Here is a 23,604-nt window from a genome sequence, read left to right on the forward strand (position 1 = left end):
ATTGTCCGTAATTGTTCTAGGAAGGTATTTAGATTCAGAAACACAGTCAATTATAGCCAAGTTTACAATAAATAAGTAAATGACTGAATATGAGTTTTGGAGGTGAGAGTAATAGGAGTATTGTCTTTCAGTTGGATGTTTCTATCTCCACAGTTCACACAGACCCATCTCTTTAATGTTGTGGTTTAATACCTTAGACATGTTAGGAAGAGGATATAGTTTAGTTGATGACTTGTCTAGAGTTGCATCCCGTACACAGTTAAACCCCCCCATATTATATTCCTGTTACATTGAGATAGTTTTAGTATGAGGTTATTAATTCACTTTGGGTCATCTTCATTTGGGCATTAACAATTCAGTAAAGTGACTTTTTACCATTATAAAACATCCATTTGTGTCTGTAGTAATTTCTGTAGACTGAAATTGGACTTTTTATTCATGAGAATTGATAGTACTACTCATGCTCGATCAAAACGATCTCATGAAATAATATACTCACAAACTTTTTCCCTTCCTGTTTACAGTGACTCAAGAGAAAACATTGGAGACAGGAGGAGCAGATGCCACTCTTCTCTGCCCAAACCAAACTCTCACTGACATCATGACAGTAGCATGTCACAAAAATAGAGTTATAAGTGAGGGTCATGAGTGTAGAGTTTCACAAGACTTTGAAACAAATCATACCAACAGCTCTTGTGACCCCAGAGTCACACTGCAGATAGAGAATGACAGAGTGTTTCTACACATCACCAACATACAACCATCTGATGAAGGGAACTACACTTGTGATTGTACATATTATAAAGGCAGTTCTGATATAAACATACATATTTCTGTCAATGGTAAGTGTTTGGTCTGATGGGATTGTTCACAATCATTTTAAAATGAACTCCAGCATATCTTATCACCACATATTTAGTGGAATGCCCGTCATGTGCTTACCTTTATGTTCTGTCAGTGTTTTGTGGTGTTGTTTCAAGATGGGGGAAGAGAATCAAATAAGATCATAATATATTTTCCCCTTTCTCAGGAAACCAAGTGCAACAGGCCACAGACAACAGTCTCTTCTATTGGGGGATGATAACAGGTGTTGCAGCATGTGTAGCTGCCCTGGTGTTTGGTGGCGTAATCATGAGAAAAATTCATCTCAGGTACGATAATTGTAACAGCTGTCGTCAGGAATGGAGGACCAAAACGCAGCGGGTTGTATACTCATCTTCTTTTAATAGGAGAAAGAAGGAAAACCAAACCGTATACAAAAATCACAAAAAATGATGAATGACGAAATACAGTCTTGTCAGGCATAGACAGCTAAACAAGCACAACCTCCCACAAATCACAAACACACCCTAATATATAGGACTCTCAATCAAAGGCAACTAGACAACCCCTGCCTCCAATTGAGAGTCCACACCCCAATTAACTAAACATAGAAACAGACTAACTAGAAAGAACATAGAAATAGACTAACATAGAGCAGTGACCAAAAAACCCAGAAATAATAAATCAAACACCCTACTACATAAACCATCACCCCGAAACACATAAACAAAATACCCTCTGCCACGTCCTGACCAAACTACAATAGCAAATAATCTTTATACTGGTCAGGACGTGACAATAATACCAATAGCCTGGTTAAAGAGTTGCTGTAATGAGTGTTTGTCAGCTTTTTGGTATTTTAATAATTACTTGGAAGCACTGTAGTAAAAATGGTGCATTCTCATATACATATCAGATCTACAATGAGGATAGAGTACTGAATTGGTGTCTCAGAAATACATGCAATGATATGAGTTCAGGTGGGCCTTCGCTCTTCAGCAAACAAAGGAAAGGAGGGGTGCTCAACAACAATGATGAAAAGCATGAGAAGGGCTTACCAAGAAAAACATCCAAAAGGACTAAATTGAGGCAGAAAGTAATTGGAAAGGCAGACATGGATTTATTTTAGGTCACTTTAATCCATTTTATTGGATGATAACAGGTGACAGTTGAGTGCCCCAACTCCTTTCTGTCTCGAATTAGTCCTTTTGGAAGTTTCTATGTAAGCCCTTTACATACAATACTATATATCCTACTGACACATTTTAAATACCCAAACACAATGTATAACACACAGGCTACTTGACCTACTTTAAGTCTGACTCTATGAGTTTGTGCTGATCACTACCCCCTGGGAAAAAACTGGATGAATCAGTGTTGTTTACACTTCATTTCAACAACAAAACAAAATGTGAAGACAACGTGGGACTGATTGGATTTGCAAAAACTAATCAATGTAAGGGAATTTCCTATTTTTCCCACCAAACTTTTAACCTAAATCCAAAAACATGGTGCCATTTTTTGCTGAATTCATGTTGAATCACGTTAGTTGACAACTCAACCAAAACGAAACTAGGCTAGATGTTCAACTGACATCTGTGACCAGTGAGTAGTTTCCAATAGCTGCACTGTTGTGGCTTCTCACTTCTCATTTCCTGTCAAAAACGAGTGTGGTAAAAAAAACACGTACTCTGCCCACAATCATTTAGCTCCGGAAAATGTGCTGTGTAAAACAGGTTTCATTTGGTGCCATGTTAACTCTTGTTATTTTTTGCTCAACAGGAGAACACAGCTACAAGTGTCTGGAACCGTCAACGAGGTGCCACAACACTGCTTGCTGTTGCCTGTTAGTCAGATGAAGGCATCTGGGTCCTCATTTATAACCGTTGTGTACATTTCACAATAAATATCTGCTTGCATAATTTCAGAAAAGTCTGCACACGTTCAAAAATATTGAGATGTATAAACTTGGTGGTTGCCATACATACGCATGTTTCCTGTTATAAGTCAGACCGTCCTGAACCTGTGCGCACGTGAATGAGAATCTGCCTGAAAAACGGCCTTCATTCACCATTTATAGTGACAATAACGCCTTTTTTTGCTGTGTACTTTGGAAGTACTGGAATTATACCATGGTAGTTTCCAAATAGAAATGGCGAGTTTGATCAAATGTCTCTGGAGGTGTTGGCAGAATGTTTTAAACGTTTACAGTGACATTTGCTGTATTTGACAATTTCTGAAGAAAAAAAACTATTGCAAATTGTTGGGGACCTCTAAACAGATTGTTTGAATTCAATAATGTATTTTTCATATGCTGCACTGACCTCAAATTCTGAAACATTGTCTACTTGGAAACAAATGACAACTATAGTATAGGCCTACTTACAGTGGTATTCCACCCAGTGGTCAAAACATGGTTTGAAAAGACGTCAGTATGACATCTTTTTATGACGTCTTATTCTGTCGCAAACTGGATGAAATAGGAAATTTTTTAACAGATTTTTACTGACCAGAATCTGACGTCTTTTTCTGACCAACATGTGACCATCTGGTCATAATTGTGACCACTATATTATGTGCTATATTATGTATCCTACTGATCATAGTAAAGACCTCATCATAACCTGGTAATGACCACCTGACTACAGCTTATTACCTACACTCTTAGAAAAAAAGTGTTCCAAAAGGGTACTTCAGGTGTCCCCATAGAATAACCCTTTTTGGTTCTAGGAAGAACCCTTTTTGGTTCCACGTAAAACCCTTTTGGTTTCCATGTAGAACCCTCTATGGAAAGGGTTCTACATAGAACCCAAAAGGGTTTGTCATGATGCTGGCCTGTTGGAGGTTTATGACCCCCATAAATTCCTTTCCCCTTTTTCCTCTCTCTACTCTACCAATGTGACTATTGAAAATCCCTTCGTTAACATACAGAGTCTGGTGACATCAAAAGATGGAAAACGGAACCATATTTCGGTAATCCAACCAGTTGAAAATATGCGATGGGACTTAATGAATATGATGTCAGATCAGTTGACGTCTGAGACATGATTACTGACGATAGGACGACATAAACTGTATCTTGGAAAATCTACATATTCTAGTTATCAGATTCACATGGAATTGTTGTGCAATTTAAATGTTTAAATATTAAACTATTTGTGAAAAGATGAAATGTAATTTCTAACTTCTTAATGAGAGAACGGTTTGTCAGAAGAACACCACTCTGCTCACTCAGAGGCCCCGCCCAAGTGAACAGACATGGGTTGTAAACTATGAAACACAGCCCTCTCTCCCAATCCTATATAAGCCCCTTGACGAAAATGTAACTTTCTGTTCCGAGGACGTTAGGGCGACGGTGCTACGTTAAAAGGGCTCAGATAATAACCTGTTCCGAGGACGTTAGGGCGACGGTCCTACGTTAAAAAGGCTCAGATAATAACCTGTTCCAACGACGTGTGGACTTGAGGTTCCCACGTTGAAAAGACAAATACCACCTACAGAACTAAGCCAATTTTGGGGGCCCTAACGAAATTACGACCAATCTAATTAAGCGCAGCTTAGACTAAATATTTATTGCATTTTCCTTTTTCAAATGGGCGGTAATTTAGAATGCATAAGATACTGTATTTACGATAGCATAGCTTCTCCCTTTGTTACTCAGTCTTTCCGCTCTTTCACTCAAACCCCTCCCCCTTTTCTTTGTGTAACCAGCCGCTATATCGGCTCCGTTCACCAGGTCCATCAATGTATGATTGATTCTGTGTATATGTAAGTCTGTGCGATTATTTAGGTATTTAGTAAATAAATAATTAAACCAAATTTTGTATTGCTAATTCAATTTGTTAGCCAGGGTTCATGAAGATAACCAAGAATTTACAACTTTCAGATGAGACTAAACAAGGTGAAGATTAAATATTGACTGCTATTGATGTAGAAGATTACTAGGTCTTTAAGAGTTTATTCGGAAGATAACAGCTCTACAAACATTATTTCGTGGTTCCCCGACTTTCTAGTTAATTATTTACCTGATTAGCTTAATCAGGTAATATTAATTACAGAGAAATTATTTTACAGAATAGCATGTCATATCACTTAATCCGGCATAGCCAAAGACACAACAGGTTCTACCTGGAACCAAACAGAGTTCTTCAAGAGTTCTCCTATGGGGACAGCCAAATACGTTTTTTCCCCTAAGAGTGTAAGATCTGCAGAGGATGAAGTTGGACATTGAAAACATTGTTCATTACATTTCTATTTGTATCCATAGTTACCAATTAAAGTTAACCTGCAACAGTGGTGTGATGGGCTAGATCCTCATCAAGGACATCTGAGCACAGAAGGCGATCTGGAGCGTAGTGGTCCTCTTGAAGAGTGGTGTAATGGGTCAGATCTGGAGCAGAGTGGTCCTCTTGAAGAGTGGTGTGATGGGTCAGATCTTGAGCATAGTGGTCCTCTTGAAGAGTGGTGTGATGGGTCAGATCTGGAGCATAGTGGTCCTCTTGAAGAGTGGTGTGATGGGTCAGATCTGGAGCAGAGTGGTCCTCTTGAAGAGTGGTGTGATGGGTCAGTTCTGGAGCATAGTGGCCCTCTTGAAGAGTGGTGTGATGGGTCAGATCTGGAGCATAGTGTCCTCTTGAAGAGTGGTGTGATGGGTCAGATCTGGAGCATAGTGGTCCTCTTGAAGAGTGGTGTGATGGGTCAGATCTGGAGCATATTGGTCCTCTTGAAGAGTGGTGTGATGGGTCAGATCTGGAGCAGAGTGGTCCTCTTGAAGAGTGGTGTGATGGGTCAGATCTGGAGCATAGTGGTCCTCTTGAAGAGTGGTGTGATGGGTCAGATCTGGAGCAGAGTGGTCCTCTTGAAGAGTGGTGTGATGGGTCAGATCTGGAGCATAGTGGCCCTCTTGAAGAGTGGTGTGATGGGTCAGTTCTGGAGCATAGTGGCCCTCTTGAAGAGTGGTGTGATGGGTCAGATCTGGAGCATAGTGTCCTCTTGAAGAGTGGTGTGATGGGTAAGATCTGGAGCATAGTGGTCCTCTTGAAGAGTGGTGTGATGGGTCAGATCTGGAGCATAGTGTCCTCTTGAAGAGTGGTGTGATGGGTCAGATCTGGAGCATAGTGGTCCTCTTGAAGAGTGGTGTGATGGGTCAGATCTGGAGCAGAGTGGTCCTCTTGAAGAGTGGTGTGATGGGTCAGATCTGGAGCATAGTGGCCCTCTTGAAGAGTGGTGTGATGGGTCAGATCTGGAGCATAGTGTCCTCTTGAAGAGTGGTGTGATGGGTCAGATCTGGAGCATAGTGTCCTCTTGAAGAGTGGTGTGATGGGTCAGATCTGGAGCATAGTGGTCCTCTTGAAGAGTGGTGTGATGGGTCAGATCTGGAGCATAGTGTCCTCTTGAAGAGTGGTGTGATGGGTCAGATCTGGAGCATAGTGTCCTCTTGAAGAGTGGTGTGATGGGTCAGATCTGGAGCATAGTGTCCTCTTGAAGAGTGGTGTGATGGGTCAGATCTGGAGCAGAGTGGTCCTCTTGAAGAGTGGTGTGATGGGTCAGTTCTGGAGCAGAGCGGTCCTCTTGAAGAGTGGTGTGATGGATCAGATGAAGTGAAGACAATCAGCACATTACAATTTTATCAAGTTAATATTTTATAAGCAAACTAGAAAAGGACACTCTTGAAGAAACTTTGTACTCAGCTAGTTAAAAGTATTTCCATGGTACTAGTTGAATAATGCTGTGGCAGTTATAGCTTAGAGATGTATTTAAAAAAAATACTTTGCGTCATTCCCCAACACGGCTCAGGGGCATATTTTAGGACTTTCCAGAAGGCCCATAACACATCAACCTCCTGAGTTTTCATGACACTTACTGTAAGCATAAAAATATTACTTTTTTATGATTTGCATTATGTGGGCATGCAGAACATAACAGTAACACACAGTAAAAGATTTGTAACAGTGAGAATCTACTAAAAGTGGTAGCAAAGGCATGTTTGCTCTTCTGTCCCTTCATTTTGAAGTGGGACATTAATCCATTGGTCATCAATCAGAAATATTTTAAGAAAGAGGTTATTAAAATTAGACAGTAGTTCAATAATGAAAATGTTGAACTCCTCTCTAAATGGTCAAGTTTATCTTAATCCTAATACATGTTGTAATATTCAAACTTTTTTTATAAACACACAGCTCCATAATCCTGAGGTCATTGTCCTGGACAAGGTTCCCCAATATATGACAGCGTGGCAGTCTTAAAAAACAAAGTTAAATGCAAAAATGTAAGTATGTGTAAAGATGCAATAAAGCGACAGTAAAATATTATATTGTTCAAAAGGTTATGCGTCTGTCATATAATTCCTGCAACAAACAGTGTTAGAAATTGATGTAATTGGTATATCTCTTCCTCTTCTCTACTTCTGCATGTGTGTGAGTTTGAGGGAGCGAAAGAGAGAATGAGCAAGAGAGAAATGGGAGAAACTTTACATGACTCACCAGGGGAGGTATTTGTTCAATCAGGAAACTTTACATGACTCACCAGGGGAGGTTTTGTTGAATCAGGAAACTTTACATGACTCACCAGGGGAGGTGTCTGTTGAATCAGGACACAAGGCTTTTGCACCTGAAAAAAAATCTGAGTTAAAATAGGATTTGATTTGCTTTACAATGTTATATTATTAGAAGTGGTGCTTTTTCAATTAGATCTACTTACACTACACTCTTAGAAACAAGGGTCCAAAAGGTTGTTCAGCTGTCCTCATAGGCAAAGCCTTTTTGGTTCCAGTTTGAACCGTTTTGGGTTCCAGGTAGAACCCTCTGTGTCAATTACTATGGATTTAAGAAGGGGTGGTCCTGCGCTCTCAATTCTCTGGGATGTGGCAGAATAGGTCACTGGTAACTGAGTGGGTGGCCAACCACCTCTGTAGAGGCCATGCATCAGGCCATTGACATGTTTCAGGAACTGTAAAGACAGAGACAAATCAAGGTCTTCACTAAGTTACGCTTAGCCTAGCAAGTACATTGACTATGTTGCCCTTCAGCAATATGTCAGTTAGGCAGGCAGGCAGACAGACGGAGAGAGATAGAGAGAGATAGACAGCAAAGCATAGGCTATTTCCATTTCTTAGTCAGCAGGCTGGATAACTTCTCTACTCCTTCCCTTTTTTCCCTCGTCCATCCAAGTTAGAAGATTCCTGCAAGAAACAGACATTTAAGAATGAACAAAGACGTTAGAATGCGTGTTGAGGGGGAGTCGGGATATGCTAAATTTATGGTATTCTCAAATACAAAATACCCCAAAATACAAGGATCTCTGACGAATCAATAAAAACTTCACATTCATATTGGGAGTACAAGTTTCAAGAATTAGCCTAGCTTACTGTTTTACACACACAAGCAATCTAGGTTTCGTGTTTTCATGTCTCTCTCTTACACACACACACACACACACACACACACACTTAATATCAATTAACTAAACAGAAATCTAAATGGCAGCGCCTACAACAAGTCAAAATGGAAATGTAGCTACCATGTCCATGGAGGATTATCCTGAGAGCTAAGAGAGCGCTAGCTACAATTATCCAGCTAAACTAGCAAACTAGCTAACTGATAAGGCAATTTATATGCTTAAAGGTAATTATTAAAGAATTCCACCCTGAAACGTAACTATTAGTGATTACTAGTTTATGTAGCATGTATAATGAACGTAAAGTACTAAATGTAAGTCCAATAAGGTTCGGTAGAGACATGTGAGGGAGAGAAATGTGTGTGTGTGTGTGACTAAGAAGATACCGAGAACAATTAAACTGTGTATGACTTGACCTGGCTAGAACTCTGAGAAACTTACGATAGGACAGGGAGTCCTTTCAAGGTTCCTCTAATCTCGGGGGGATGGAACTGCCAGTTTGGTAATGATGAACAGTGGTGAGAACCATGGGGAAGGATACATTTTACCTACTGTTCTTGTGTATGTATGTGCGTAGGCTATCTACTGTTTGTGTGGAGGTATGTGCGTAAGTAGGGAGTGAGTTATAAAATGGCATGTCTTTGTATTGTGGACTTTCTCGTGAATAAACTGTACGAACCTTTAGCATAAGCTGAGTCTTTGCCTAATTATCATTAAACCCAGGGTCTTACAAACCTCGGGGATTGGTCAAAGCTTATTGATTGTTAGTTATTATCATTGGGATTGAAAATTCTTGTGACACTAACTACAGTAGCTAGCTAGCAAATAACTTGTTTCCTTGACGTTCTTCTCCTCAACAAACCGTCACTTTACTTTCAAAAGTAAAACAAGAATGCAGGACAACAGGGATTATCACTAAGCAGTCAAATCTTTTCAAAGTTTTGTCTGTACATTTTGAGAAACTGTTGTTGATTTCCACCTGTGTGTTGTTGTGTAGTTTACCGGGAGCTCTGTCTTAACTGCCATATGGATAGTGATGGGGAGTCGACTTCAAAATAATAGATTCCTCAACTCTTTGCCTGTCGAGTCCTGGTGTCAACTCCCATTTCTGGTTGTCAAACTCCGATTTCGCTAGGAATCGATTCATCGACTTCTAAGATTCTGTATTTTTGCAAGGGATTAAACTATTTTCCGTAGTTTATTTAGAGAACACATACTCACGCATCTTTCACAGCAAAGAAAGGGCGAGGGAGAGAGAGATGGGAGGGGCACAGCCAGGCATAGGTAGGCATGTCGGCCACCAGGCAGACAATCAGAAATGTGTATTGGTAATCAAAAGATCTAGGCTATAGGCTATGGTATTGCTGTATTTCGCAATTTCTTGGCATGCAATCTCTCGCGCAAATTTCCAAAAATAGGGGCTATCAATGAGTAGATTGAGCAATTCTACACTCAACAGACCAAAGACCAAACACACACTAGTGAGAGAAAGAGGTGCAGGTGAGGGAGAGAGGATTAGGGCAGGAAGAGAGACAGTCAGAACCGTGCGCATATGCTATATCTTGGTAATCTCTATCTAGAAATGCCTCGTAAATTCACCAAAAGTACATTAAAATTGGCTATATATTACTCTATTAATGACTATGGCTTAGCTATTCTTCATAGTGCCAGTGAATTGAACATGAACATTGTCAAATGCATCAGTTTAATTAGGCCTAGATGTACAATAAAAAGTATTGTGCCTATAGCGTATTTAATGAAACCCTGGCGGGTTGTTGATGTCCTAGGTCCGGCCAGATAGCTTGGTCCGGCAGACCGGTCAGATAGCTTGGTCCGGACAGAGAAATAGGTCCGGCCAAATATGTCTGGCTGGCCAGATAGGTAGGTCCAACCCGCCAGATAGGTAGATCCGGCCCGGCTGGCCTGACAGATTGGTGGCTCCGGCCAGCCAGAGTAGCTAGGTCCAGCCAGCCAGATTGCTAAATCCGGATGGCCGGTCTGCCAGACAGCTAGGTATGGCCGGCCAGATAGGTAGATCTGTCCAGTTGGCCTGCCAGATTGGTAGATCCAGCCGGGCCGGCCAGGAAGGTAGTTTCGGCTTGATGGCCAGGTAGCTAGGTCAGGCCGGCCAGGTAGCTAGTTCAAGCCGGCCAGAATGCTAGGTCTGGAAGGCCGGTCGGCCAGATAGCTAGGTAAGGCCCACCGGCTGGCCAGAATGCTAGGTCCGGACGGCCGGTCGGCCAGATAGCTAGGTACGGGTGGCTGATCTCAGACGATCCCGCAGGTGAAGAAGTTGGATGTGGAGGTCCTGGGCTGGCGTGGTTACAGGTGATCTACGGTTGTGAGGCTACGGTTGTGTCAAATTCTCTAAAACGATGTTGGAGGCGGCTTATGGTAGAGAAATTAACATTACATTCTCTGGCAACAGCTCTGGTGGACATTCCTGCAGTCAGCATGCCAGTTGCATGCTCCCTCAAAACTTGAGACATCTGTAGCATTGTGTTGTGTGATAAAACTGCAAATATTAGAGTGGCCTTTAATTGTCCCCAGCACAAGGTGCACCTGTGTAATGATCATTCTGTTTAATCAGCTTCTTTATATGGCCCAACTGTCAGGTGGATGGATTATCTTGGCAAATGAGACATGCTCACTAACAGCGATGCAATACATTTGAGAAAAATAATGTAATAAAATAATATGGAAAACTTATGGGATCTTTTATTTCAACTCATGAAAGATGGGAATGACACTTAACATGTTGTGTTTATATTTGTGTTCATTATGCGCTCCACTCTTCTCTTTGGTCTTTTAATAAGTAAACGGCAGGTGGTGCTACTGTCTTGACAAAGCCACAATCTGGAGTTGTGTTTCAGCCCAATGATAGCCATATTAGCTGAGGGATGGGGATGGAGAAAGGTAACATCACAAACATGGATACCGCAATAATACAAAAACATATATTATATTTGGGGTTAGTGTTGATTGAAACTAACCAATACCTGCACTTGACCCTCCCTCTGCTTAGAGAGAAACAGCTGCATGTGAGCTCTCACATTTTTCAACATGTTTTTTTACAATAAGATAGTTTTGGAGTTAGATAAACTTGGATTTTTTGGCAGGGACATATACAGGATGCTACCCTCCACAACATAACCTTCACTCCAGAACAACTCTCCAAACCTACAACCCAATTTTGAACAAAATGACCTAGAAAGGATTCCTTTTTCCAAGCTATACAGATGGTGATCTGGCAAACAAAGACCTGAGAACCTGGAACTGAGACAGACCAGATACAACTTCAATTTGCACTGAGGTGTGAAGTGAAAGGTGTCGAAGCCTTTGAGCCCAACAAATGGGCAGGTTATCCCAATCAAATCCAGAGGCCTTTGAAGCAGTTCACAGACCATCCAGCCATTTTCTACAATAAATCATTTCCAGAAATAAAAGCTTCTCCCAAGTGGGTGTGACACCTACTCCCGTTGGCTGCTGCTTGGATTCCACCTGGCGATCTGTTCACCGTCTGCCTTGGCTTGTCTCCCCCTGGCACTGTTGGGGAGAGTGACTCTGAACTTACAATGGCTAGTCCCAAGTCGTTATATATTTTTTCTTGTGCATTTTGCTATTTACCTAATGACTCCTACATGCTTTGTTGACGATGGACTTTCTTGTTTACCCACCCGTGGGACAGACTATGTTTGTTCCCACACTCGGGACTCTGACTCTTTACTGGTTACACAGACTTTTGGCCTCCCATCCTATTCTAACCACCTCTTGCCGGCTTTGTATTCATGTTACCTGATGCAATTGCTGTACAATATGATCGTTGCCATCTAATGCACATTCAAATATCATAAATCAGCACTGTAGAGCTCGCCCTGTCCTCTGCCGTGCCTTGATTGTATTACTGCTGATGATATCTGGAAATGTGCATGTACACCCTGGCCCATCTACGGTTGCTAGCCCCAATTCTGACTTGTGCTCTGATATCTGCTTTGGTGATTTCTGCTCTCATAAAAGCCTGGGTTTTCAGCACGTTAACACTAGAAGCTTATTACCTAAAATGGATCAATTGAAAGTGTGGGTTCACAGCTCCAATCCAGATGTGTTGGTCATTCCTGAGACATGGTTAAGGAAGAGTGTTTTGAATACTGATGTTAACCTTTCTGGTTATAAACTTTTTCGGCAAGACAGATCTTCCGAAGGTGGGGGAGTGGCAATCTTTACCAAGTTTTACAGCCTGTGTTCGTAATGGCTGCTCAGTGAAACGTCCTGTCCTGATTTGCCATAGACGCTTGGTAAAAAACTTTAATGAGCAAGCCTTCCTTCATGACCTGGCCTCTGTAAATTGGTATAGAATCAGCTTGATCCCCTCTGTCGAAGATGCTTGGACATTATTTTTTATATTTTCAGTGGTATTGTTAACAAACACACCCCCATTAAGAAAATTAGAATTAAAACAGAGTTAGCCCCTGGTTTAACCGTGATCTTGCAGAGTTACTCCACCTCAAGAATTGCATTTGGCGAAAGGCTCGGCACACACGTAATCAGGTTGACAGGCGCTTGTTCAGGCAAATGAGAAATAAGTGCACTCAGGCTATCCGGAAGGCCAAGGTTAGTTACTTTAAGGAGCAGTTCTCTCTCTGTGGGTCTAACCCCAAGAAGTTCTGGAAAACAGTTTAAGACCTGGAGAATAAACCGTCCTCCTCACAGCTGACCATGTCCCTTAACGTTGATGATGTGGTTGTTACTGACAAGATGCACATGGCTGAGCTCTTTAATCACCACTTCATTAAGTCAGGATTCCTATTTGACTCATTCATGCCTCCTCGTCCGTCCAACATTTCCTAATCGCCCACCTTTTCTAATGTGACTAGCCCCTCTTTTTCCCATCCCCGCTACAAGGTTTCTCCCTGCAGGCGGTCACTGAGTCTGAGGTGCTAGAGGAGCTCCTTAAACCTGACCCCAAAAAAACTTCTGGGTCAGACGGTTTAGACCCTTTCTTTTATAATGTTGCTGCCCCTATCATCGCCAAGCCCATCTCTGACCTTTTTAACCTGTCTCTCCTCTCTGGGGAGGTTCCCATTGCTTGGAAGGCAGCCACGGTTTGTCCTTTATTTAAACGGGGAGATCAAGCTGATCCTAACAGTTATAGGCCTATTTCTATTTTGCCCTGTTTATCAAAAGTGTTGGTAAACTTGTCAATAATCAACTAATTGGCTTTCTTGATGTCTATAGTATTCTCTCTGGTATGCAATCTGGTTTCCACTCAGGTTATGGATGTGTCACTGCAACCTTAAAGGTCCTCAATGATGTCACCATTGCCCTTGATTCTAAGCAATGTTGTGCTGCTATTTTTATTGACTTGGCCAAAGCTTTTGATACGGTAGACCATTCCATTCTTGTGGGCCGGCGAACGAGTATTGGTGTCTCTGATGGGTCTTTGGCCTGGTTTGCTAACTACCTCTCTCAAATAGTGCAGTGTATAAAGTCAGAACATCTGCTGTTTCAGCCACTGCCTGTCACCAAGGGTGTACCCCAAGGCTCGATCCTAGGTGCCACGCTCTTCTCAATTTACATGAACAACATAGCTCAGGCATTAGGAAGCTGTAATAGCGTGTGTGTAGGTGGCAGGGAAGTCAGGCGCAGGAGAATCGAACTTGGTATAAATGGAGTCGTTTAACCTCTCTAGGGTCGGCGGGACGAAATTGTCCCACCTACGTAACAGCCAGTGAAATCCTGTTGCGCGTTACTCAAATACCTTAGAAATGCTATTACTTCAATTTCTCAAACATATGACTATTTTACACCATTTTAAAGACAAGACTCTCGTTAATCTAACCACACTGTCCGATTTCAAAAAGGCTTTACAACGAAAGCAAAACATTACATTATGTCAGCAGAGTACCCAGCCAGAAATAATCAGACACCCATTTTTCAAGCTAGCATATAATGTCACATAAATCCAAACCACAGCTAAATGCAGCACTAACCTTTGATGATCTTCATCAGATGACACACCTAGGACATTATGTTATACAATACATGCATGTTTTGTTCAATCAAGTTCATATTTATATCAAAAACCAGCTTTTTACATTAGCATGTGACGTTCAGAACTAGCATACCCCCCGCAAACTTCCGGTGAATTTACTAAAAATGTACTAAATTACTCACGATAAACGTTCACAAAAAGCATAACAATTATTTTAAGAATTATAGATACAGAACTCCTCTATGCACTCGATATGTCCGATTTTAAAATAGCTTTTCGGTGAAAGCACATTTTGCAATATTCTCAGTAGATAGCCCGGCATCACAGGGCTATCTATTTAGACACCCAGCAAGTTTAGCACTCACCAAAGTCAGATTTACTATAAGAAAAATGTTATTACCTTTGGTGTTCTTCGTCAGAATGCACTCCCAGGACTTCTACTTCAATAACAAATGTTGGTTTGGTTCAAAATAATCCATAGTTATATCCAAACAGCGGCGTTTTGTTCGTGCGTTCAAGACACTATCCGAATGGTAAAGAAGGGTGACGAGCACAACGCATTTCGTGACAAAAAAATTCTAAATATTCCATTACCGTACTTCGAAGCATGTCAACCGCTGTTTAAAATCAATTTTTATGCCATTTTTCTCGTAAAAAAGCGACAATATTCCGACCGGGAATCTGCGTTTAGGTAAAAAGACGAAAGAAAATAAAGCATGGGGTCGACTCGTGCACGCGCCTAAGCCCATTGTCCTCTGATCGGCCACTTGCCAAAAGCGCAAATGTGTTTCAGCCTGGGGCTGACTCGATATCATTCAGCTTTTTCCCGTCTCTGAGAGCCTATGGGAGCCGTAGGAAGTGTCACGTTACAGCAAAGATCCTCAGTCTTCAATAAACAGAGACAAGATTCTCAAGGAATAGTCAGAGAGGGCACTTCCTGTAAGGAATCTTCTCAGGTTTTTGCCTGCCATATGAGTTCTGTTATACTCACAGACACCATTCAAACAGTTTTAGAAACTTTAGGGTGTTTTCTATCCAAAGCCAATAATTATATGCATATTCTAGTTTCTGGGCAGTAGTAATAACCAGATTAAATCGGGTACGTTTTTTTATCCGGCCGTGTAAATACTGCCCCCTACCCCCAACAGGTTAATAGACTTAACAAAACTCCAAAATCAAAGTTACAAGATAAAGAAAAGTGGGTACAAGAACCCGTCACGCACCAATACATAATACACGAACATACAAACAAACAATCTCTGACAAGGACATGATGGGAAACAGAGGGTTAAATACACAACATGTAATTGATGGGATTGGAACCAGGTGTGAAGGAAGACAAGACAAAACCAATGGAAAATGAAAAATGGATCAGTGATGGCTAGAAGATCGGTGACGTCGACCGCCGAGCACCGCCCGAACAAGGAGAGGGACCGACTTCGGTGGAAGTCGTGACAGAAGCTCTCTTATCCATTTATATGCAGATAATACAGTCTTATACTCAGCTGGTCCCTCGCCAGATTTTGTGTTTAACGCTCTACAACAAATCTTTCTTAGTGCCCAACAAGCTTTCTCTGCCCTTCACCTTGTTCTGAACACCTCCAAAACAAAGGTCATGTGGTTTGGTAAGAAAAATGCCCCTCTCGCCACAGGTGTGATTACTACTGAGGGTTTAGAGCTTGAGGTAGTCACATCATACAAGTACATGGGAGTATGGCTGGATGGTACACTGTCCTTCTCTCAGCACATATCAAAGCTGCAGGTTAAAGTTAAATCGTAATCGCTCCTCTTTCACCCCAGCTGCCAAACTAACCGTGATTCAGATGACCATCCTACTCATGCTAGATTACAGAGACTTAATGTATAGATCTGCAGGTAATAGTGATCTCTTGAGCGGCTAGATGTTCTTTACCATTCTGACATCAGATTTGCCACCAATGATCCTTATAAGTCACATCACTGCACTCTATACTCCTCTGTAAACTGGTCATCTCTGTATACCTGTCGCAAGACCCAGTGGTTGATTCTTATTTATAAAACCCTCTTAGGCCTCAATCCCCCCTGTCTAAGATATCTACTGCAGCCCTCATCCTCCACATACAACACCCGTTCTGCCGGTCACATTCTGTTAAAGATCCCCAAAGCACACACATCCCTGGGTTGCTCGTCTTTTCAGTTCACTGCAACTAGCGACTGGAACGAGCTGCAAAAAACACTCAAACTGGACAGTTTCATCTCAATCTCTTTGATCAAAGACTCAATCATGGACACTCTTACTGACAGTTGTGGCTGCTTTGCGTGATGTATTGTTGTCTCTACCTTCTTGCCCTTTGTGCTGTTGTCTGCGCTCAAAGGGCAAGATAATAATAATGTTAATAATAATAATAATGTTTATACCCTGTTTTGTGCTGCTACCATGTTGTGTTGCTGTGCCATGTTGTGTTGCTACCATGTGTTGTCATGTTGTATTGCTTCCATGCTATGTTGTCATGTGTTGCTGCCATGCTATGTTGGTGTCTTAGGTCTCTCTTTATGTAGTGTTGTATTGTCTCTTTTGTCATGATGTGTGTTTTGTCCTATATTTATTTAATTTATATATATTTTTAAACCCAGCCCCCAACCCCGCAGGAGGCCTTTTGCCTTTTGGTAGGCCGTCATTGTAAATAAGAATGTGTTCTTAACTGACTTGCCTAGTTAAATAAAGGTTCAATAAAAAATGTAAATTAAAAAATCTGTTAAAAGAACCCTTCAGCCTTATGGTGGTGCAAAATCTATCATTGTTTGTGTCTAAAGATGGAAGTGGACCGGTTGATGTGTCTGTGGTTGATCATAAGACCTCTCTGTGTTGAGAGCTCTACAAAGACCCGAGTCACAAAAACTAGGTTGCACTAGCAGAGGTGCCATTGTTTCTGCATAGGAGTAACATAAATACAAGCTAGACAACAGCACCTCCTCCTCTCAGCTCTCAAGGCCCATTATAACCAAGTCAAGCCAGTGAAATGAGCATCACTTTGGTTTGATTGAGTTTTATTTTGTTCCTCTACTGAGTAAATAACGTTGTATTGAAGTCATATCTGTAGTCGGTCTGAGCAGGAAGTGTCGGGTCAACGTTTGGTTGTGCAGTTGGTCAGTATGTGTGGAAGTGTATCCAGACTTGCTCTGCTTCTGGTGCTGTGGGGTCTATTCACAGCTGTTGACGGTAAGAGAGATGTATCCCATGATCTATTTAATTTGTACACAAGCCCTGAAATTTACAGGAATACCTACAGGAGTTAGACCTACACAGTAATAAGGACACTGTATTGTAAAGTGTAACCAAATTGTTCACTACAGTTTTAATGCAGTTATTCAATAAGACTAAACTGTCATTTTTACTACCACTAGCTACTCATGCTCTTTATTTAATTTTTTTAATCAAAAACAACAACACAAAAACAAAATGGCAACTATACAACATTTTCTCTGAGATGGTGAACATAACATTTCCAAATTCTTTAATATGTATGGTGTAATATGTATGGTTTAATATGTATGGTGTAATATGTATGGTTTAACTCCAGTTTGTTATTGAGGGTGGATATGGGGCTTTCCAATTGATGGCTTTATTTATTTTTTGCAGCAAGTAGACCTAGATTACAAAAATGTCTATCATATTGATGACCAATATTTACATTTCCAAACAAACATAATCGTGGAGATGAATGGATATAAATTCCTAGACACAGTGAAATGATTGCACATATATTATCCCAGAATGGTGTCAGTTTGTCACAGGACCACAGCATATGTAATAGAGTTCCTTTGTACTTTTTGCATCTCCAACAGAGATGTGACATTTCTGGGTGACATTACATGCATTCTGGCAGGAGTATAGTAAGTCCTATAAATGATCTTACATTGCATTAGTTCATGTCTTTAGTTGTAGGAGCAGGTATGAACATTTTCACGTATCTGTGACCAATGGTGCTCCTCAATTTCTTCATTTATATCTGTTTACCATTTGTTCATTATAGGTTCTGAACCATCAGGTAGAGTTTCAATCAGCTCTTGATATAACTTGGCAATCAACTTCTTTGTCGTAGCAGCTTCTTTCAGTATGTTTTCTATGCTAGATGCCTTAGGTTCATCCAGATTCTGTTGAAGTGATTGAATATGATTTCTGAGTTGTGAGAACTGAAAGAAATCGGCCTTGGATAATGTAATTCATTCAATGACAGTATATATCCATCATAGTAAACATGTTAAAAATTAATGATGCCACTTCGGAACATGACTTAAAGGTGTCATCACTAAATGCTGGAGGTAAGGTGGTGTTATTCCAAATAAGGGTGCCTGGCAATGTTGTTTCTTTCCACCTCATGAATTTGATGGTGGTATGATAGATTACATTGAAAAAAACTGTGGAGATTGTCTGAGGACATCCTATTCCTTATAAACCCTGTTTGATCTGAGTGAATTAACCTTTGCATTACTGTTTCTATGCCAATGAAAAGCCAATACCTTAGCAATGATTTTGTAATCCACGTTCAAAAGTTATACTGGGCAGAAGATCCGCATGACAGTGGATCATTATCTTTCTTCTTAAGTAGGGTGATTTTAGCCAGACATAGTGACTGGGGAAGTTCATTTTTCTCTAGAGCTGCTGTGAGCATAAGTAACATAGGCCTTAGTAATCTGGGATTAAAGTGTCTATAACATTCCACTGGGAATCCATAATTACCAGGAGATTTCCCAATCTGTAGATTATTTATGGCCTCCAACAGTTCACCTGGGGAAATGTTTTATCCATATTCCTTTTCTCTGGTTCATTTATAATTGGTCAAATGGCCTTATTGAGGAAATTGTCTATATATTCCTTTCAACTTTTGTTTTCAGATTGATACAGTTTTTCATAAAATGTTTTAAAGACTGAGTTAATTTCAGAAGGATCCATTCTTATGCTACCATCTGGGGTTTGAATGCTATGGATGGTATATTCCTCTTTCTTAATTTGCCAAGCAAGCGTTTCCCCTGCACTTTCACCTTGCTCAACATATTGTTGCTTGGATTTTATGGCAGCAATCTCTGCAGATCGAGAGTTTATTGTGTTATATTCAAGCTTCAAAGTGTTCAACTGTTGAAGGGTGTCAACATTTCTATCTAAACTGTGTTTTCTTTCTAAGAGGTGGATTTTCTGTTCTAGTATTTCTAATTATTTATTGGTCTTATTTTTCTTATGTGAAGAGTAAGACATGATACAACCTCTCATGTATGATTTAAGAGCTTCCTAGACTACAGTTGAGCATACTTCATTGTCCACATTTATTTCCAAAAACATGTCTATCTGTGTGTTGCAATATGAGGTAAACTCCTTATCTCCAAGAAACATTGTGTTGGATCTCTATGTCTCTGCTATTGGCATTGGAGGTTTGAACTTAAACGTTAAAGACAATGGGCTATTGTCCGTAATTGTTCTAGGAAGGTATTTAGATTCAGAAACACAGTCAATTATAGCCAAGTTTACAATAAATAAGTAAATGACTGAATATGAGTTTTGGAGGTGAGAGTAATAGGAGTATTGTCTTTCAGTTGGATGTTTCTATCTCCACAGTTCACACAGACCCATCTCTTTAATGTTGTGGTTTAATACCTTAGACATGTTAGGAAAAGGATATAGTTTAGTTGATGACTTGTTTAGAGTTGCATCCCGTACACAGTTAAACCCCCTCATATTATATTCCTGTTACATTGAGATAGTTTTAGTATGAGGTCATTAATTCACTTTGGGTCATCTTCATTTGGGCATTAACAATTCAGTAAAGTGGCTTTTTCATGTGCCAGGTTTCTTTTTACCATTATAAAACATTCATTTTGGCTCTGTATTAATTTCTGTAGACTGAAATGGGACTTTTTATTAATGAGAAATGATAGTACTACTCATGCTCAATCAAACCGATCTCATGAAATAATATACACAAACTTTTTCCCTTCCTGTTTACAGTGACTCAAGAGAAAACAATGGAGACCGGAGGAGCAGATGCCACTCTTCTCTGCCCAAACCAAACTCTCACTGACATCATTACTGTAGTATGTCACAAAATAAGAGGTATAAGTGAGGGTCATGAGTTTAGAGTTTCACAAGACTTTGAAACAAATCATACCAACAGCTCTTGTGACCCCAGAGTCACATTGCAGATAGAGAATGACAGAGTGTTTCTACACATCATCAACATACAACCATCTGATGAAGGGAGCTACACCTGTGATTGTACATATTATAAAGGCAGTTCTGATATAAACATACATATTTCTGTCAATGGTAAGTGTTTGGTCTGATGGGATTGTTCACAATCATTTTAAAATGAACTCCAGCATATCTCATCACCTGTAACGGCGTTCTTCATAAATGGACCAAGGCGCAGCAGGTATGTGAATACTCATATTTAATTACAAATAAGGAGTAAAGCATCCACTTAACAATACAATAAAGGTGACAACAGCTACAGTTCTGCAGGCTAGAAACGCAGTGCAAAAACAACCACCCACAACCCCAAAGAAAAACACACACACCTATATAGGACTTCCGATCAAAGGCAACTCAACACACCTGCCTTCAATTGGAAGTCCCAATCAACAATACAAACATTCCCCATACACAAAACTGCCACGTCTTGACCCCAAAACTAAAACAATAGCTCCATCTGCTGGTCAGGACGTGACAGTACCCCCCCCTCAAGGTGCAGACCCCGGAATGCACCTACCAACAGAAAACACCAACAAAAAACCCATAAACAATAACCCCTAAACAATAAGGGAGGGAAGGGAGGGTGGCTACCGTCACCGACGGCACTGTGCTACACCCTCCCTCCCCAACCCACCTATCCTGGAGGTGGCTCAGGTGCAGGACGTGGACCTCGCTCCACCTTCGGCGCCCACTTTGGTGGCGCCGATAGCTGCGCCGGGCAGACGGGCCACTCGGGCTGACCCTGGCAGACGGACCACTCGGGCTGGGCCGGAGGGCATGCGGGCCACTCGGGCTGGGCCGGAGGGCAGGAGGGCCACTCGGGCTGGGCCGGAGGGCAGGAGGGCCACTCGGGCTGGGCCGGAGGACAGGAGGGCCACTCGGGCTGGGCCGGAGGACAGGAGGGCCACTCGGGCTGGGCCGGAGGACAGGAGGGCCACTCGGGCTGGGCCGGAGGACAGGAGGGCCATTCGGGCTAGACCGGAGGACAGGAGGGCCACTCGGGCTAGACCGGAGGACAGGAGGGCCACTCTGGCAGATCCTGACGGGCAGTCTGGCCACTCTGGCAGAACCGGGCAGTCTGGCCACTCTGGCAGAACCGGGCAGTCTGGCCACTCTGGCAGCTTCTGACTAGCGGCAGCTTCTGACTAGCGGGCAGCTCTGGCGACTTACGACTGGCGGGCAGCTCTGGCGACTTACGACTGGCGGGCAGCTCTGGCGACTTACGACTGGCGGGCAGCTCTGGCGACTTACGACTGGCGGGCAGCTCTGGCGACTTACGACTGGCGGGCAGCTCTGGCGACTTACGACTGGCGGGCAGCTCTGGCGACTTACGACTGGCGGGCAGCTCTGGCGACTTACGACTGGCGGGCAGCTCTGGCGACTTACGACTGGCGGGCAGCTCTGGCGACTTACGACTGGCGGGCAGCTCTGGCGACTTACGACTGGCGGGCAGCTCTGGCGACTTACGACTGGCGGGCAGCTCTGGCGACTGTTGACTGGCGGGCAGCTCTGGTGACTGTTGACTGGCGGGCAGCTCTGGTGACTGTTGACTGGCGAGGCTGGGCTGACACACTAGAGTCCTGATGCGTGGGGCTGGTATTGGACGTGCCAGCCTGGAGACACGCACCTCCATGCTAGTGCGTCTAGCGGGAAACACCGGACCGAAAGGGCGCACTGGCGGTCTTGAGTGCAGGGTTGGCATCACCCCTTCCGGCTCGATGCTCACCTTGCCCTGGCACCTGCGGGGCGCTGGTACTGGGCGAACTGGGCTGTGCGTCCGTATAGGCGAGATGGTGCGTACCTCAGCGTAACATGGCGCCCTCCACCTCATACGCACCTCCCTGTAGTCACGGGTAGCTGGCTTACGGCTCTTCCCTGGCCTGGCCAAGCTACCCGTGTGCCCCCCCCAAAAAAATTATTGGGGGGTGCCTCTCGGGTTTCCTACCCAACCGTGTTCCAGCATAACGTTCCCGTTGGTTCCTCTGTCCAGCTGCCTCCACTCTCCTGAGTGCCTCCACCTGTTCCCATGGGAGGCGATCCCTTCTGGCCAGGATCTCTTCCCAGGTGTAGGCTCCCTTGCCGTCCAGGACGTTCACCCATGTCCATTCCTCCCTTTTCTTCTCCTGTGGCTTCCTCCTCTTCTGCTGCTTGGTCCTGGTTTGGTGAGTGGTTCTGTAACGGCTGTCTTCATAAATGGACCAAGGCGCAGCAGGTATGTGAATACTCATATTTAATTACAAATAAGGAGTAAAGCATCCACTTAACAATACAATAAAGGTGACAACAGCTACAGTTCTGCAGGCTAGAAACGCAGTGCAAAAACAACCACCCACAACCCCAAAGAAAAACACACACACCTATATAGGACTTCCAATCAAAGGCAACTCAACACACCTGCCTTCAATTGGAAGTCCCAATCAACAATACAAACATTCCCCATACACAAAACTGCCACGTCCTGACCCCAAAACTAAAACAATATCTCCATCTGCTGGTCAGGACGTGACATCACCACATATTTAGTGGAATGCCTGTCATGTGCTTACCTTTATGTTCTGTCAGTGTTTTGTGGTCTTGTTTCGTAAAGTCTGTCATAGAAGTTACATCTGACAGAACTGAGACTTTCTGTAGTCACAATATTGGATTTTGTCATCAATACATGTAATAATGTCTTAAAATGGAGACTGTCAAAACACAATGCCTTAATGTAAATGAACAAGATGGCGGAAGAGAAACATACAAGATCATAATATATATTTTCCCCTTTCTCAGGAACACAAGTGCAACAGGCCACAGACAACAGTCTCTTCTATTGGGGGATGATAACAGGCGTTGCAGCATGTGTAGCTGTCCTGGTGTTTGGTGGCGTAATCATGAGGAAAATTCATCTCAGGTAAGATAATACTAATAGCCTGGTTAAAGAGTTGCTGTAATGAGTGTTTGTCAGCTTTTTGGTATTTTAATAATTACTTGGAAGCACTGTAGTAAAAATGGTGCATTCTCAAATACATATTAGATCTACAATGAGGATAGAGTACTGAATTGGTGTCTCAGAAATACATGCAATGATATGAGTTCAGGTGGGCCTCTTCAGCAAACAAAGGAAAGGAGGGGTGCTCAACAACAATGATGAAAAGCAAGAGAAGGGCTTACCAAGAAAAACATCCCAAAG

The 23,604-nt window shown here is 42.3% G+C and overlaps 1 long non-coding RNA gene across 2 annotated transcripts; it reads right to left on the reverse strand.

The window, feature by feature from the left end:
* Positions 1-1,204: 1,204 nt before the first annotated feature.
* LOC145861151 (uncharacterized) lies at positions 1,205-9,982 on the reverse strand. Of its 2 annotated transcripts, none has more exons than XR_014380997.1 (3): positions 9,220-9,982; positions 7,522-8,002; positions 1,205-7,431 (listed from the first exon to the last, which is right to left on the reverse strand). It is a non-coding gene; the product is annotated as an uncharacterized LOC145861151 (long non-coding RNA). The 2 variants fall into 2 exon arrangements; XR_014380996.1 differs by having other exon boundaries at positions 9,197-9,982.
* Positions 9,983-23,604: the final 13,622 nt, after the last annotated feature.

This window comes from Salmo salar, chromosome 16, assembly GCF_965601325.2.
Source record: "Salmo salar chromosome 16, fSalSal1, whole genome shotgun sequence".
Taxonomy (NCBI): domain Eukaryota; kingdom Metazoa; phylum Chordata; class Actinopteri; order Salmoniformes; family Salmonidae; genus Salmo; species Salmo salar.